Genomic DNA, 13,396 nt, shown 5'->3' with positions numbered 1-13,396 from the left:
TCATATATTTGGAAGTTGTATGCTTTCTGCGTGAATAGCCTGCCGGGGTGGCCGAGCGGTTCTAGGCGCTGCAGTCTGGAACCGCGCGACCGCTACGGTCGCAGGTTCGAATGCTGCCTCGGGCATGGATGTATGTGATCTCCTTAGGTTAGTTAGGTTTATGTAGTGCTCAAAGCCATTTGAACCATTTTTTCTCATGAATAACAAAAGCGATACTGATCCTTATTTCAGAAACAGATAGCCCGCTTAATTTTCTCTTCCAACTAGAGTGTATTACATTATTAGAAAACTTTACCAATTAACATGAGCTTTTTAAATTATTAAGCAACAAATAAGTCGCGTTGGCTCTAAAATTCACGTACACTCATACCCAGGAGTAGATTTCCTTTCCCATCCTTTTCCTATCCGAGTTTGTGCTCCATCTATAATGACTCCGTCGTCGATGGACGCCACACCATAATATTTCCTTTTATCTAACAACTGACGATCATGGCTATAGTTAGATATTGAATTCTGCAAAAGAAGACAAATAGTAAGAATTATTTCTACACGAAACGTGAGCTTAGATTACTGTGTTTTATATGTTGCGAGAAATGTGTATTAATCTACAGACTCAATTTTCAAGATACTTCCAACAGAACGGTTGAACGTTATTTGTAAGATGACAAAGACGACAGGTATCGTTCTCCACGATCATGTGTGTGAAGCTACAGTATACGGAATATGTAACAGAGTTAGGCGAAATACTTACCTAATATAGCGATAAATAACTTTTGCAACAGTATTAAAATATTTAAAAGAAATTGGCAGCTGGTGTGAAGATTAATAATTGTGTGTGCGAAATCGTATGGGACTTAGCTGCTAAGGTCATCAGTCCCTAAGCTTATACACTACTTAACCTAAATTATCCTAAGGACAAACACACACACCCATGCCCGAGGGAGGACTCGAACCTCCGCCGGGACTAGCCGCACGGTCCACGACTGCAGCGCCTGAGACCGCTCGGCTGATCCCGCATGACTAACGAATAATTGTCCAGACAGTTGTCTATTATACACTGAGCATCAGAATTAAAGGAACACTTCTGCGAAACATAGTAATTCCCACCCATTGCGACGCGTAAGTTTGAAATTTGGCTCAAAGGTGCATACAAACTTCCTTCGTAATGGTGAAAAAGCGTGGCGCCCTGCGACGTCACCGAGCGGGGTGGCGCAGTGGTTAGTACACTGGATTCGCATTCGGGAGGACGACGGTTCAATCCCACGTCCGGACCGGCTGCGGTGGCTGAGCGGTTCTAAACTCTTCAGTCCGGAACCGCGCTGCTGCTACGGTCGCAAGTTCGAATCCTGCCTCGGGCATGGACGTGTGTGATGTCTTTAGGTTAGTTAGGTTTAAGTAGTTCTATGTCTAGGGGGCTTATGACCTCAGTTGTTAAGTCCCATAGTGCTTAGAGCCATTTGAACCATTTGAACCCACGTCCGGCCATCCTGATTTACGTTTTCCGTGATTTCCCAAAATCACTTCTGGCAAATGCCGGGATGATTCCTTTGAAATGGCACGGCCGATTTCCTTCTCCATCCTTCCCTAATCCGATGAGACCGATGACCTCGCAGTCTGGTCTCCTCCCCAAACCAACCCCCCCTCCCCCCATCTCCCCACGCGACGTCAACCACGGGCTCGACAACGCTTCAAACAGTAGGGTGTCGATACATGGGAGAAAAGGCCCTGCTCCGGAGTTAATGCGTCGTGTAAGGTTGGTTAATGATGTCACATTAGCAACAAACTTCACCACAATGCAGCCACCGTGGGTGCATCACAACATGATGGGACTGTCGTCTAAGCCCCTGTTACCCACACTGAACCCATTCTTTTGACACCTCTACGATGGAGTTTAGAACCGCGAAGCCCACCGTTGAAATCATTCGGCTTTCTTATGAATGACCGAAGACGACCGTCCACACACACCGCCGCTCAGAAGCAGCACAAAAAGGAGTCAGGAGAGGTCCTAAATGGTGTCAATGAAACCATCCCTTTCACTGGGGCGCTGATACCCATACATTTTGCGGTCGAAAACGACAATTCGCAGTGCGACGAGCAACAGAAAGACGTTGTTCACAATCTTTGACAGTGCTGTCACATTCGGAAATTTCAACCATTCTATGAAGGACATTGTGGTGCTGCATCCCCATTAAGCGGGATCTGTTCCTTTTGGAGGGCAGCACGACCGAAATTTTTGCTTACGTGTACAGGGTGGAAGCACTAGCGACCGTTCAAAACCATTCGACAAAATTTGAACGTGATCCGTGACAGGAAAGGGTAATTATGCATTTTCATCCTTCCTGCTTCGCATCCTCCTATGACGTGAATCAAGGTGGGATGCGACAGCAAAGTCGTTGAGAATTTGAAAAATGATCGTGTATAGAAACAACCCGTAAAGTAATCTGAGGCGCCTGCAGGTAGGCATCTCCTTGACGCCCCTGCAGATCCAGTTGCCTGCTTGCAACCGCCTCGGACTACTTTACAGGTTGTTTCTGTCCACTTGCATTTTTAAAATTCTCGATAAAGGTGGGCAGGTGCCAACGAAGGGTTTGCCCAACTGGGGGATTCCTAAAGGGACCCTTTCCCGTTTTATCAACCCATATATCAATGTCACACTTCCCGTTCAAATGGCACTGAGCACTATGGGACTCAACATTCGAGGTCATCAGTCGTCTAGAACTTAGAACTACTTAAACCTAACTAACCTAAGGACATCACACACATCCATGCCCGAGGAAGGATTCGAACCTGCGACCGTAGCGGTCGCGCTGGGTCCAGACTAAAGTGCCTAGAACCGCTCGGCCACACCGGCCGGCTCGTACTCCCCGTGATAACGCCACACGAGCGCGCGAAATAGGAGGGATGGAAATGCACAAGAACCCTTTCCTGCCACGGATCACGTTCAAATTTCGTCGAATAGTTTTGAACGTCCTTAGTGCTTCCAACCTGTACACGGGAGCAAACATTTCGGTCGCGCTGCCCTCCAAGAGGTCAGTTCAAGTGTAAAGGGGATGCAGCGCCACAATGTCCTTAGAGAAGGGTTGAAATTTCCGAGTGTTACAGCAGTGTCAAAGATTGCCAAGAACGTCTCCCTGTTAGTCGCCGCACTACGAATTCTCGTTTTTTACAATGAAATATGTGGGAACCAACTCCCCAGGGAATGGGATGCTTTCATTGACGCCCTTTGTGAGACCCCTGAGGCCTTTTCGTGCTGATTCTGATGGTTCAAATGGCTCTAAGCACTATGGGACTCAACATCTGAGGTCATCAGTCCCCTAGTCTTAGAACTACTTAAACCTAACTAACCTAATGACATCACACACATCCATGCCCGATGCAGGATTCGAACCTGTGGCCGTAGCAGCAGCGCGGCTCCGGTCTGAAGCGCCTAGAACATCTCGGCCACAGCGGCCGGCGCTGATTCTGAGTGGCGGTGTGTCCGAATCATTTCCTCGGTCACTCATGCGTAAATCGCGTGATTTCAACGGTGGGCGCCGCGGTTCTAACCTCCATCACAGAGGTGTCAAAAGAAGGGGTTAAATGTAGATAATAGGGGCTGTGACGGCCTACCCATCGTACTGTGACACGTGCACGGTGAAGCTGGGCAGAATTGTGACGAAGTTTTGTGCCAGTGTGATATCATGAACGTGCCTTACATGTCATACGAACTTCTGAGCTGTGGCCTTTTTTTTCGCAAGTGTCGACATCTTGAAGTTGAAGCGCGCCGAGCCCGAGGGCGACGTCGTTTGGCGCTACGCTTTTTCACCATTAGAGAGGAAGGCTGCGTGCGCCTTTGAGCCAAATTTCAAACTTATGCGTCCCAATGGGTGGGAGTTTCGGTGTTTCGAAGAAAGTAATATTTTAAATCTGTAGCGAAGTGTAGATGCCGGCCGGGGTGGCCGAGCGGTTCTAGGCGCTACAGTCTGGAACCGCGCGACCGCTACGGTCGCAGGTTCGAATCCTGCCTCGGGCATGGATGTGTGTAATGTCCTTACATTAGTTAGGTTTAAGTAGTTCTAAGTTCTAAGGGACTGATGACCTCAAAAGTTAAGTCCCATAGTGCTCAGTGCCTTTTGAACCATTTTTTTGAAGTGTAGAGCCCTTATGCATTTTAGTTTTCGTAGATATTAAGATAATCCTACTGAACGAAATCTTGTAATGAAATGGTAGCAAACAAACTGTTAGAAAACACGAAATATCGCCAACGTGTTTGCATGTTACGCGTTCTTAGATTTAAAAAAAATACCCTCTTTCTACCCATTGTAAAATTCTTTGTAGCAAATTAACATGTGTCAACAAACTCTACGTATACACTATATTTTGTGTGTAATTTGTTCTTCAAAACATGTATGTAAGTAGAAGTATACGCGATGGAAACGCAGTTCACATTATAATTTTCAGAAACTGAACCGGATGTCTGTTTCTTCGGAGGTATACGTGAGGACGACAATCCTATTAGACAGATGTCCTGTTTGATTCCAGAATTGAGGCTATTTGTACTGCTGGGGTCACACTGAATAATAATCTTGTATAAAATTAAATAAAACTGATAGCTAATATTATCGAAAATCTTAGCTACGTCTTTAGGACGATCCATATGCCTCTTCCACGTGCGTGATAAACTGTACGCAAGTGCACATTGCGGTATCATGTTTAACACGGATAAGAGACAACAATGTACGGTGCTTGAACATGAACATGATTGTTTTCTAAAATCCAGGCGAAAATCTTTCGATTCCTGTTAACGAGTACAGTCCCAAATAAAATTTACGTAGCCGTACCACGCAACGGCAAGGTGAAACGTTTCTTATCATTTTTTCGTAGACCTCTTTCAACTCAACGCACTAAGTCAAATTTCTTTCCGTAGATTCCATCCCTAATGTGCGCTTCTGAAAAGTGCGCGAAAATGTACCTGCAGCTGCGATAGTCTCCTCATTGGACTCAGCGCGTACGGAAGTCGAAAATTCATTTAAATTTTTAACAGTGGAAAGTCACAGGATGCCACAACCGGTCAATACGGTTCATGTTCCAACGGTTCATGCAGGAATTCAACAGTTTTTCCATTGCTGAGGTAACTCAGTTAAATGATTGTTCTGAGAAAATTTTTGCGTTTGGTTGCCATCCAGTTCTACCCTCACGTGCTTTTCATCCTTCTAGTTCAGAAGACTTTCGAAGTGTTAGCCAGGTATTTTTTTAATACTAGCAACGTAACGATTGAAAAGGTTACCTTTTGTATCCCAGGAAACTATGGCCATAAAATTTCCACCGAATAAAATATATTAGTGGAGGTCTCGTATTTCCACTCACTCCTTTGTTTGACGTTTCGTTTCTGGCATCAAATAACGAAGGTGTGCACAAAAGGATTTCGTTCCTCTCTAAAAAGATCCGAATATTTTTATCGTATACATTATTGACGTTGAACCTTTTTACTGTGGTTTTGTCAAGAGTTTATAAATGCTACGTTTTCCACTTTGGTGTGTTGGATCATTGTACAATGCCATACATACAACTTCACGAATTACATAGTGTGTAGGTGACGAAATAACATCGTAATCCTTATTTTTATGCGCATGAAGCAGTAGTATCTATATGATTTCTGCTATTCTCTCCAGCGGTGCGATACTAACACCTAGTTTCGCTTGTTACAAAATGTGAACTGCCTGTGAATATACAGAGTTTCTCTACTAAGAGAAGTCAAGCATTTTTTCTCTGGCACTTCGGCAGATATTTGAAACTTAGTTTTTGCATTGTGTAGCTGGAGTCAGCCCCAAAAAAATTGTGCGTGCCACATCTTTCATGCGATGCCCAGTGTCGAATGACAGCGTCGGTTCGTTTCTCGTTACAAAGAAAATTATTTTTAAAGCGGAATTTTACGTGTCGCTTCGCTAGAGCGGTCCCAGGTCAGTCCAGCGAGATACTTTTATTTACGGGGGCAGTAAAACTCGATAAATAACCAGTATTCCAGAAGCTACAGTACCGCCTCGGCCCACGCCGACTGCTGCCGCCAAGCATGCAGCGCTACACAATCGTTGCAGGATTGCTGTTTATTCTTCGTGTTTTACTGTCCCTGTTATTACATATCGATAAAACGACTATCGGATTAGACTAATTGCGCAGCGCTGTACCACATGACACGTAAAATTCAGATTTAAATACAGTTTTTGTTTGTAATGGAAAACAAATCGACGCTTTCTGTCGACACTCAGCGTCGTATGAAAGACGTGACGATTAGTAATTGTGTGCGTTGACTCCTTCTACACACTGCGAAATCGAAAGTATTAATCTCTGCCTATACACTAGGGAAAACACGCCTAACGACTCTTAGGAGAGACACACGGTCTACCATCTGAGGATGAGACTGCAGTAGCTATAAAGCTTTCTAATGGAAGAACAAGATCTTTAAAAAAAAGGTCATAAAGGGTCGCAGTTTCAAAATAAACCATCAGCAATATGATCCAAATTTCGATTTTTCATTTGCTTTAGGCCAGAGCTTTTATGAAAATTTACAGTATTATCACATTACTTCTCAGACCCCTATGGATGCTTTACATATTTGAACCATCGATTCTCCAGTGAGATATTATATACTTCCTCGATGTTTCCATACGTGGTTACAGTTTTGGACGATGTTCAGATGGAAACCTTCTACAGATATAAGATACGTTTGAGCTGAGATACCGGCCGGAGTGGCCGAGCGGTTCTAGGCGCTACAGTCTGGAACCGCGCGACCGCTACGGTCGCAGGATCGAATCCTGCCTCGGGCATGGATGTGTGTACTGCCTTAGGTTAGTTAGGTTTAACTAGTTCTAAATTCTAGGGGACTGATGACCTCAGAAGTTAAGTCCCATAGTGCTCAGAGCCATTTGAACCATTTTTGAGCTGAGATATCGATTTTGTAACTATTGACGATGAAGAAACACTCGTTACAAACGTTCACTATCTACGGATGAATTTTCGTTGACGATAAACCGCTCAAATGAAAGGTCGTTTAGATGGCATCGTACCCAGTTTATCCCTTTGAACAGACATCAAACTGTAAGAAAACATTAAAAATTCGTGTAAACATACTTATTCCGCAAATCAGGTTGGTACTGGGGATGCTTTATTGCTCAGAATGAACCAGTGCTGCAGAAAACAAATTTCATCTAAGTAAACGGCTTCACAGAGAAATTCAGGACGTCTGAAGTTAACCAGCTAGTTTTCGTGTCTCTCTCCGATAAGATGTTGGTAATAATGCATAAATCCTGGTGCTGAGCTGCAGAGAACACGTTGAGAACAGGAAAATTCACGGTGGACAGCCATGGTCAAATTCACGTGGTGCCATTGTTCTGTTACGTATCTAGATACATTTTTCTGAAGTACTTTTCTGTAATTCACGCTGAATCTCATAGTATCAACAGCAGTATTTCATTATACTACTCCCGGATGTGGTTTATAAAGCAGTAACATCTTTGTCATGACCGTGGACGCAAAAAAGTTTACTTTCAGACTGTGAAGATATGCAGCAGATGATTTCTTATTAGTACTACAGTGCAACAATTCGCCGGTGGGTATATCGCACATTTCGAAATAAGGCGTTGGGTAGAATACCACAGAGTGGAGGAGAAACAGGGATGGAAAGACAAGGCCGGCCGCTGTGGCCGAGCAGTTCTAGGCGTTTCAGTCCGGAGCCGCGCTGCTGCTACGGTCGCAGGTTCGAATCCTGCCTCGTGCATGGATGTGTGTGATGTCCTTAGATTAGTTAGGTTTACGCAGTTCTAAGTGTAGGGGACCGATGACCTCAGATACTAAGTCCCATAGTGCTTGGAGCCATTTTTGGAAAGACAGACTTGGTATAAGGGGTGATCAAAAAGTTTTAGTTCGAAGGCGTCACAGTCTACAATCAGTATGCCAATCAGGCAAAATCGCCGTGATAATTGAGGCCATCATCCCTTCCACACACCAAGTTGGTGAAACCCATTTAGTAAAACACTGTGTCTTTCTGAGTGAAAAAGTCCGTAACTGTCTGCTGGACTTCCCCGTCCTATAGAAATCGTCGACACACCCAGGCAATTCTTAATGGGCATGAGGTGTGATAATCGTATGGGTAGAGATCAGGACTATAAGGAGCGTCTCCCATCTGAGTTGACGTAGTGGATGAGGCTGGCATCGAAGATCGAAAAATGGCTCTGAGCACTATGGGACTTAACATATATGGCCATCAGTCCCCTAGAACTTAGAATTACTTAAACCTAACTAACCTAAGGACATCACACACATCCATGCCCAAGGCAGGATTCGAACCTGCGACCGTAGCGGTCACGCGGTTCCAGATTGTAGCGCCTAGATCCGCACGGCCACACCGGCCGGCCATCGCAGATCGAGCGCGACCAGCACGGAACTTGGCGCACCATTCCACAACGGTCGTTTTCTACAGAGATAGTGTCCCATGCACATTCTTCATGCCGGCCGGTGTGGCCGAGCGGTTCTAGGCGCTTCAGCCTGGAACCGCGCGACTGCTACGGTCCCAGGTTCGAATCCTGCCTCGGGCATCGCTGTGTGTGATGTCCTTAGGTTATCTAGGTTTAAGTAGTTCTAAGTTCTAGGGGACTGATGACCTCAGATGTTAAGTCCCATAGTGCTCAGAGCCATTTGAACAACATCTCAGAGCCATTTGAACCACATTCTTCATTCTCCAATGGATGTCTATCGGTGTTTGTCTTTCGGCAGCCAAGGAAAGAATAACAGCACGTTGGTCCTCTTGGGGCGCATTTGGTAATAACGTCTCCATAGTTCACGTTTCCACATTTACCGTACATACGTCGGAAAAACTAAAATGCAGCACTAATCCCTCGCTTACATATTCGCATCGAAGTCGCGTTACGTTGCCCACACGCAGCAGCAACGTCCTAAAGGGAAACTTTTTGATCGCCTCTTGTACTTACACCACAAGCTGAAATTCGAACCAAACGGGGACGCTAAGGAATATAGGACAAGAGGAGGCTGTTGGGTTCGAGACCGGTATGTATTTCGCAATGGTGAGAATGAGACAAACGGCAAGTTGTGACGTACGAGCCCAATAACGTGTCTGATGTGTGACGGTGACGGCGGTCTGCCACGGAAGCGGCGAACAGTGCGAGTGGAGCGAGCGCAACGCCCCACCTGAGTGCGGTGCGAAACGACAATAAAACTGCGAGATCGCTTTCGCTGGAGTGGCGGCATTGTCGCTGTCGCTCTCTGGACAAAGCGCCCTCTCCTTTCCGCCAGCCGCGAAGTGACGCCCCTTATAAGGAGTCTAAAACATCTGAATGGCGGCGCCAGCTTCATTTTTAGACGCAGAGTCTCGCTCTAACGGAAATGTGGATTTAATATTCATCTCTGATGTATATTTACTAATAAACGACATCGTTTCTCCCTCCGCTTCTATAAACATTCCGTTGCTGGAAACCTAGGAAATCAGTTTTCTTGCCGGCCGCGGTGGTCTAGCGGTTCTGGCGCTGCAGTCCGGAACCGCGGGACTGCTACAGTCGCAGGTTCGAATCCTGCCTCGGGCATGGGTGTGTGTGATGTCCTTAGGTTAGTTAGGTTTAAGTAGTTCTAAGTTCTAGGGGACTTATGACCTAAGATGTTGAGTCCCATAGTGCTCAGAGCCATTTGCACCATTTGAATCAGTTTTCTTCATTTCACACTTAACTATAATCAACGAGTAAAACGAGACATGAACAGAACTAATCATTCCTGTTCTTGTAACAGAAATAAGGAGCAAACAATCGCACAAGTAACTGTAACAAATAACCTCCTAGTGATTTATCGTCTGATTCTGTCAGTTGAGCACTAAAATGAAATGGTGAAGGATAAATCTGGATGGAGAGGAACAACGTATATATCAGTAACGGAATTAAATTGCAGCCAGTTGTCACTGAATCCACTAATTCATTATATGAGTCGTTCCCCGTTCATGATGGTTTTCCTTCAAGATGGCATTCTTACGTTGCGGTGATGCGTCGTTGTATGGGGTAAAAATAAATAAACTACAATCAATTTTTTTTAAAAATTCTTTATTGACGTCAGGCCTGCTTTTGAGCAGCTATTTTCATGTTTAAATATACATACTCTTCTCGTATATAATGTAAGGCGATAGATATATACGTCGCTGCTACTATAACCTGTCGATAAACACTTTGGATAAAGTGTTTGTCACTGATAATTCGTTTTATTGTATATATTGAAGTCTCTCTGTGTGTCATTTAACTGTAATGTTAAAGAAAAGAAGAGTTTCTTTTACATTTCAAGGTAATTATGTCGACTCAGTCTGGAGGATTCTTACTGTAATCGTCGAGTCCCTCTAAAAACATAATTCCTGATGTGTATACATCATTTATGCCGTGACTTTTTTGTGTGAATTTTCAGTGTCCACAAATTGGAATTAGACATAGTTGTTCTGCAAGTTCAGTTTTATTGATTAAACCTACAAAGCTGCAAAATGATGAGTTGATAACAAAAGTTTCCATACATTTCGTGTCAGATTGCGCTTTTCTTACATGATGTAACTATAGACTTGTCCACCTTTGAAGAAGGGATGGTGACGGTCCGTGAAAGCCAGAGAGTAAGAATTGAAAAGATGATCAGACTCATCGTCTGTAGCCGAATTTATCCAATTCACAACTAGTTTCGCAAAGCTAGCTTCCATCACCAAGTGCAGTAGTGCGAATAGTGAAACTATTCCGCAACGTCGAAGCAAGGTAATCTTCGACGAAATAACTGTTTCAATATGCCTGATGTTCACTTTGACGTAACGTGACGTAACGTGACACCACGTTACAGCGAACTGTGTATTAGGATTATTGTAACAGCTATTTCATTGAAGGCCGATCTTAATTCGGACTTACGAAAATAGTTTTATTATTAAAATTACTGCATTTGATGACAGAATCTATCCCGGTGAAGCTAATTGTGAACTTAATAAATTAAACTGCGCTGGAAGGAAACCACCTTTTTATATCCAATTACATATTAATATTTAACATCAACAAGGTTGAGATAAAATAAAGTTTTAACTGACGTATGTATTATATAAATTGTTTGATTAGAGTCCATCTATTCGCTATACTGGTATTTTTGTATATAAGTCGATCAAAATCAACTGAGGAGACGAGACGACTAAATTTTGAAACATTTTTAAGGAACATTACTCCATAAAAACTGGTGGACTTGCTATTTCTTTTCTCAGATGTTATCTGTTTTACCACTGTTAATTCTTGTTATCATTATCATACATTCAGTTCGGTTTTGTATAACAAAAGCATGTGGTAAGTAAATGGACATTCTAACGTCAGAGATCGTCAGGTGTCTTAAATTATGGGACCAAGTTTTTTTACAGCTGAGGAAACATGTTCCAAATACCATCGATGTGCGGCAGTAGTAACGTAGAGGTCAAAAAGTTGTAGCAGATCATGTAGACAGGTGCAGGTGAAAATCTTTACGGTAAGTATGTTATCAAAAACAAAATTAAGACTGATATAACTGACACATTCTCAGGTATGTAGCCATGTTATCAATGTAATTTTACGCACAATTTTGTCAATTGATATGTTGGACTTCCGCCTGTATCATTGCAGATGAATCTCCCGTCAAATAACATCGTTGCATCAGATATTAATACGATAGCGTGGTATTTCGATGATACAGCTTGGCGATACTGAATTACACGCACGTTTATAGAGGAAAATCCCATATTGTAGATTCTGTTATGTCATGACGATGTATGCAATTAAAGGCTTCATGTAATTACGATTCCAGAAGCGCTGCTAAGTCAGATGGTTTCATTCGTTACAATAGGCCTATTTCGGTCAGGTCAGATTGCTGATATTAGTTCTGTCGCTGTCTCTTTGTTTTAATTACACTCCATTAGTGTTCTTGAAGTAACAACAGTTGGTTTTGCTACATACTCATACGCAAACACACACACACACACACAAACAGAGAGACATACAACCGAATTCACGTTAAAATACTTGCGCATTCGCATACATACGAAAGTACCGACGTAATCTTAAATTTAATCATATATGCTATAGCATCATCGTGTGGCGTGTGGTAGAAAGACGGCGATCTTCGACGTCGGACGCTCGTGGTCTCTTCAGTTTTAATTATAATTAAACTACCAGTTATTTCCACCATTGTCGGCAGGTGACTTCAGTACGCCAATGACGTCAAAGAGCTCCGGTACATGTTGCGGAAATGCGTTGCATAAATCACAACTGAGTGAAACGATACTGGAGGTAACAGTGGTTGCGCAGAGGTAGTTCAGACTCAGTGACCGACGCATAGTCCTGAGAGGTAGCTACAAACCACGCTCTCTGTTGAATAACATAAGCCCCTTGCTACTACGTCATTTTGTCGCAGCATTTAATATTCTTAGCAGCAAAACAAACTTGCAAATACGCTAGTTGGCTTTCAGCAAGCACACAGAGCTGCAGATACTTCAGTAAAGCTGTGTCAAATGGTAGAGGAAAATCGCAGTCTTCGTTTCTGTAATGTCTCGCTCATATTATCAATTGTCTCTTCAGCGCCGTGTCGCTCTCTCTCTCACACACACCACACACATACAGACAGAAGCAAAATCGCCCACTCAAGATGCAGGGCGCATACAGAAGCACGCACATTGAAATCAGCGTATTCTCGCTCGCAGAATGCGCGCGCACGATTGCGTACATTTTATGCTGCAGAGCCAGGAGCGGAGGGGATGGACGCGAAGGCCGGAGAAGAGTTTTCCTCGGCCGCGGGGGCAACCGCCGACGGTACCGGCAGAAGCAGCGGCGGCGGCAGCGGCGGCGGCGGCAGCGGCAGCGACAGCGGCAGCGAGGGGAGAGAGAGACGTGTACGTCGGCGCCGGTGGCAGTGCAGATTGCAGCTGGTGCGTAAAGTGCAATCGTTAGGGGACTTACTGCGAGCAGTTGAGGAGCAGGGAGCAGAGCGACCGCTGCGGGCTGCGGGCTGGCACGGACTGGCGGCTGCGCAGCGCAGGACCCGGGCTGGCCGCGGAGGCTCGCGCATGCGCACTCGCCACCCGCCGGCCTCCCTCCTCCCGCTCTTCCGCCTATGCCACTGTTGCCCCTACCGCCACCTTACTCTTCTTCTCGATCTACCCAATCACCCTCTCGACAAGGCCGTCCCCACTCGTGGCGTGTTGCATCCAGGGTGTTACCGTACTCCCGTGCATGCGGAAGCTGCAACGGACCGCGATCGGGAGGCCGGCGGGAGGGGGTGGGAGAGAGTGCTCAGGCCGCGCTCGCCAGTGCGTGTGGTCGCGGCCGCCTTCATTTACGTGGCACCCAAGTGGATGGAGCTGACACCGAAGCGCCGATGCGGTATGCGG

At 44.9% G+C, this 13,396-nt stretch overlaps 1 protein-coding gene across 1 annotated transcript in view; it reads right to left on the bottom strand.

Annotated features, from left to right (window-relative positions):
- Positions 1-13,009, bottom strand: part of LOC126248203 (uncharacterized) — a 988,540-nt gene extending 975,531 nt beyond the window's left edge. The window contains exon 1 of the mRNA XM_049949008.1: positions 12,966-13,009. The gene's annotated coding sequence lies outside the window, so the exon portion shown is untranslated. The remainder of the gene's footprint in view (positions 1-12,965) is intronic.
- Between the last annotated feature and the right edge of the window lie 387 nt (positions 13,010-13,396).

The sequence above is a fragment of the Schistocerca nitens genome, chromosome 3, assembly GCF_023898315.1.
Source record: "Schistocerca nitens isolate TAMUIC-IGC-003100 chromosome 3, iqSchNite1.1, whole genome shotgun sequence".
In the NCBI taxonomy this organism is placed as follows: Eukaryota; Metazoa; Arthropoda; class Insecta; order Orthoptera; family Acrididae; genus Schistocerca; species Schistocerca nitens.
Note: the sequence above shows the minus strand (reverse complement) of the source record. Positions and strands in the feature narration are given on the sequence as shown.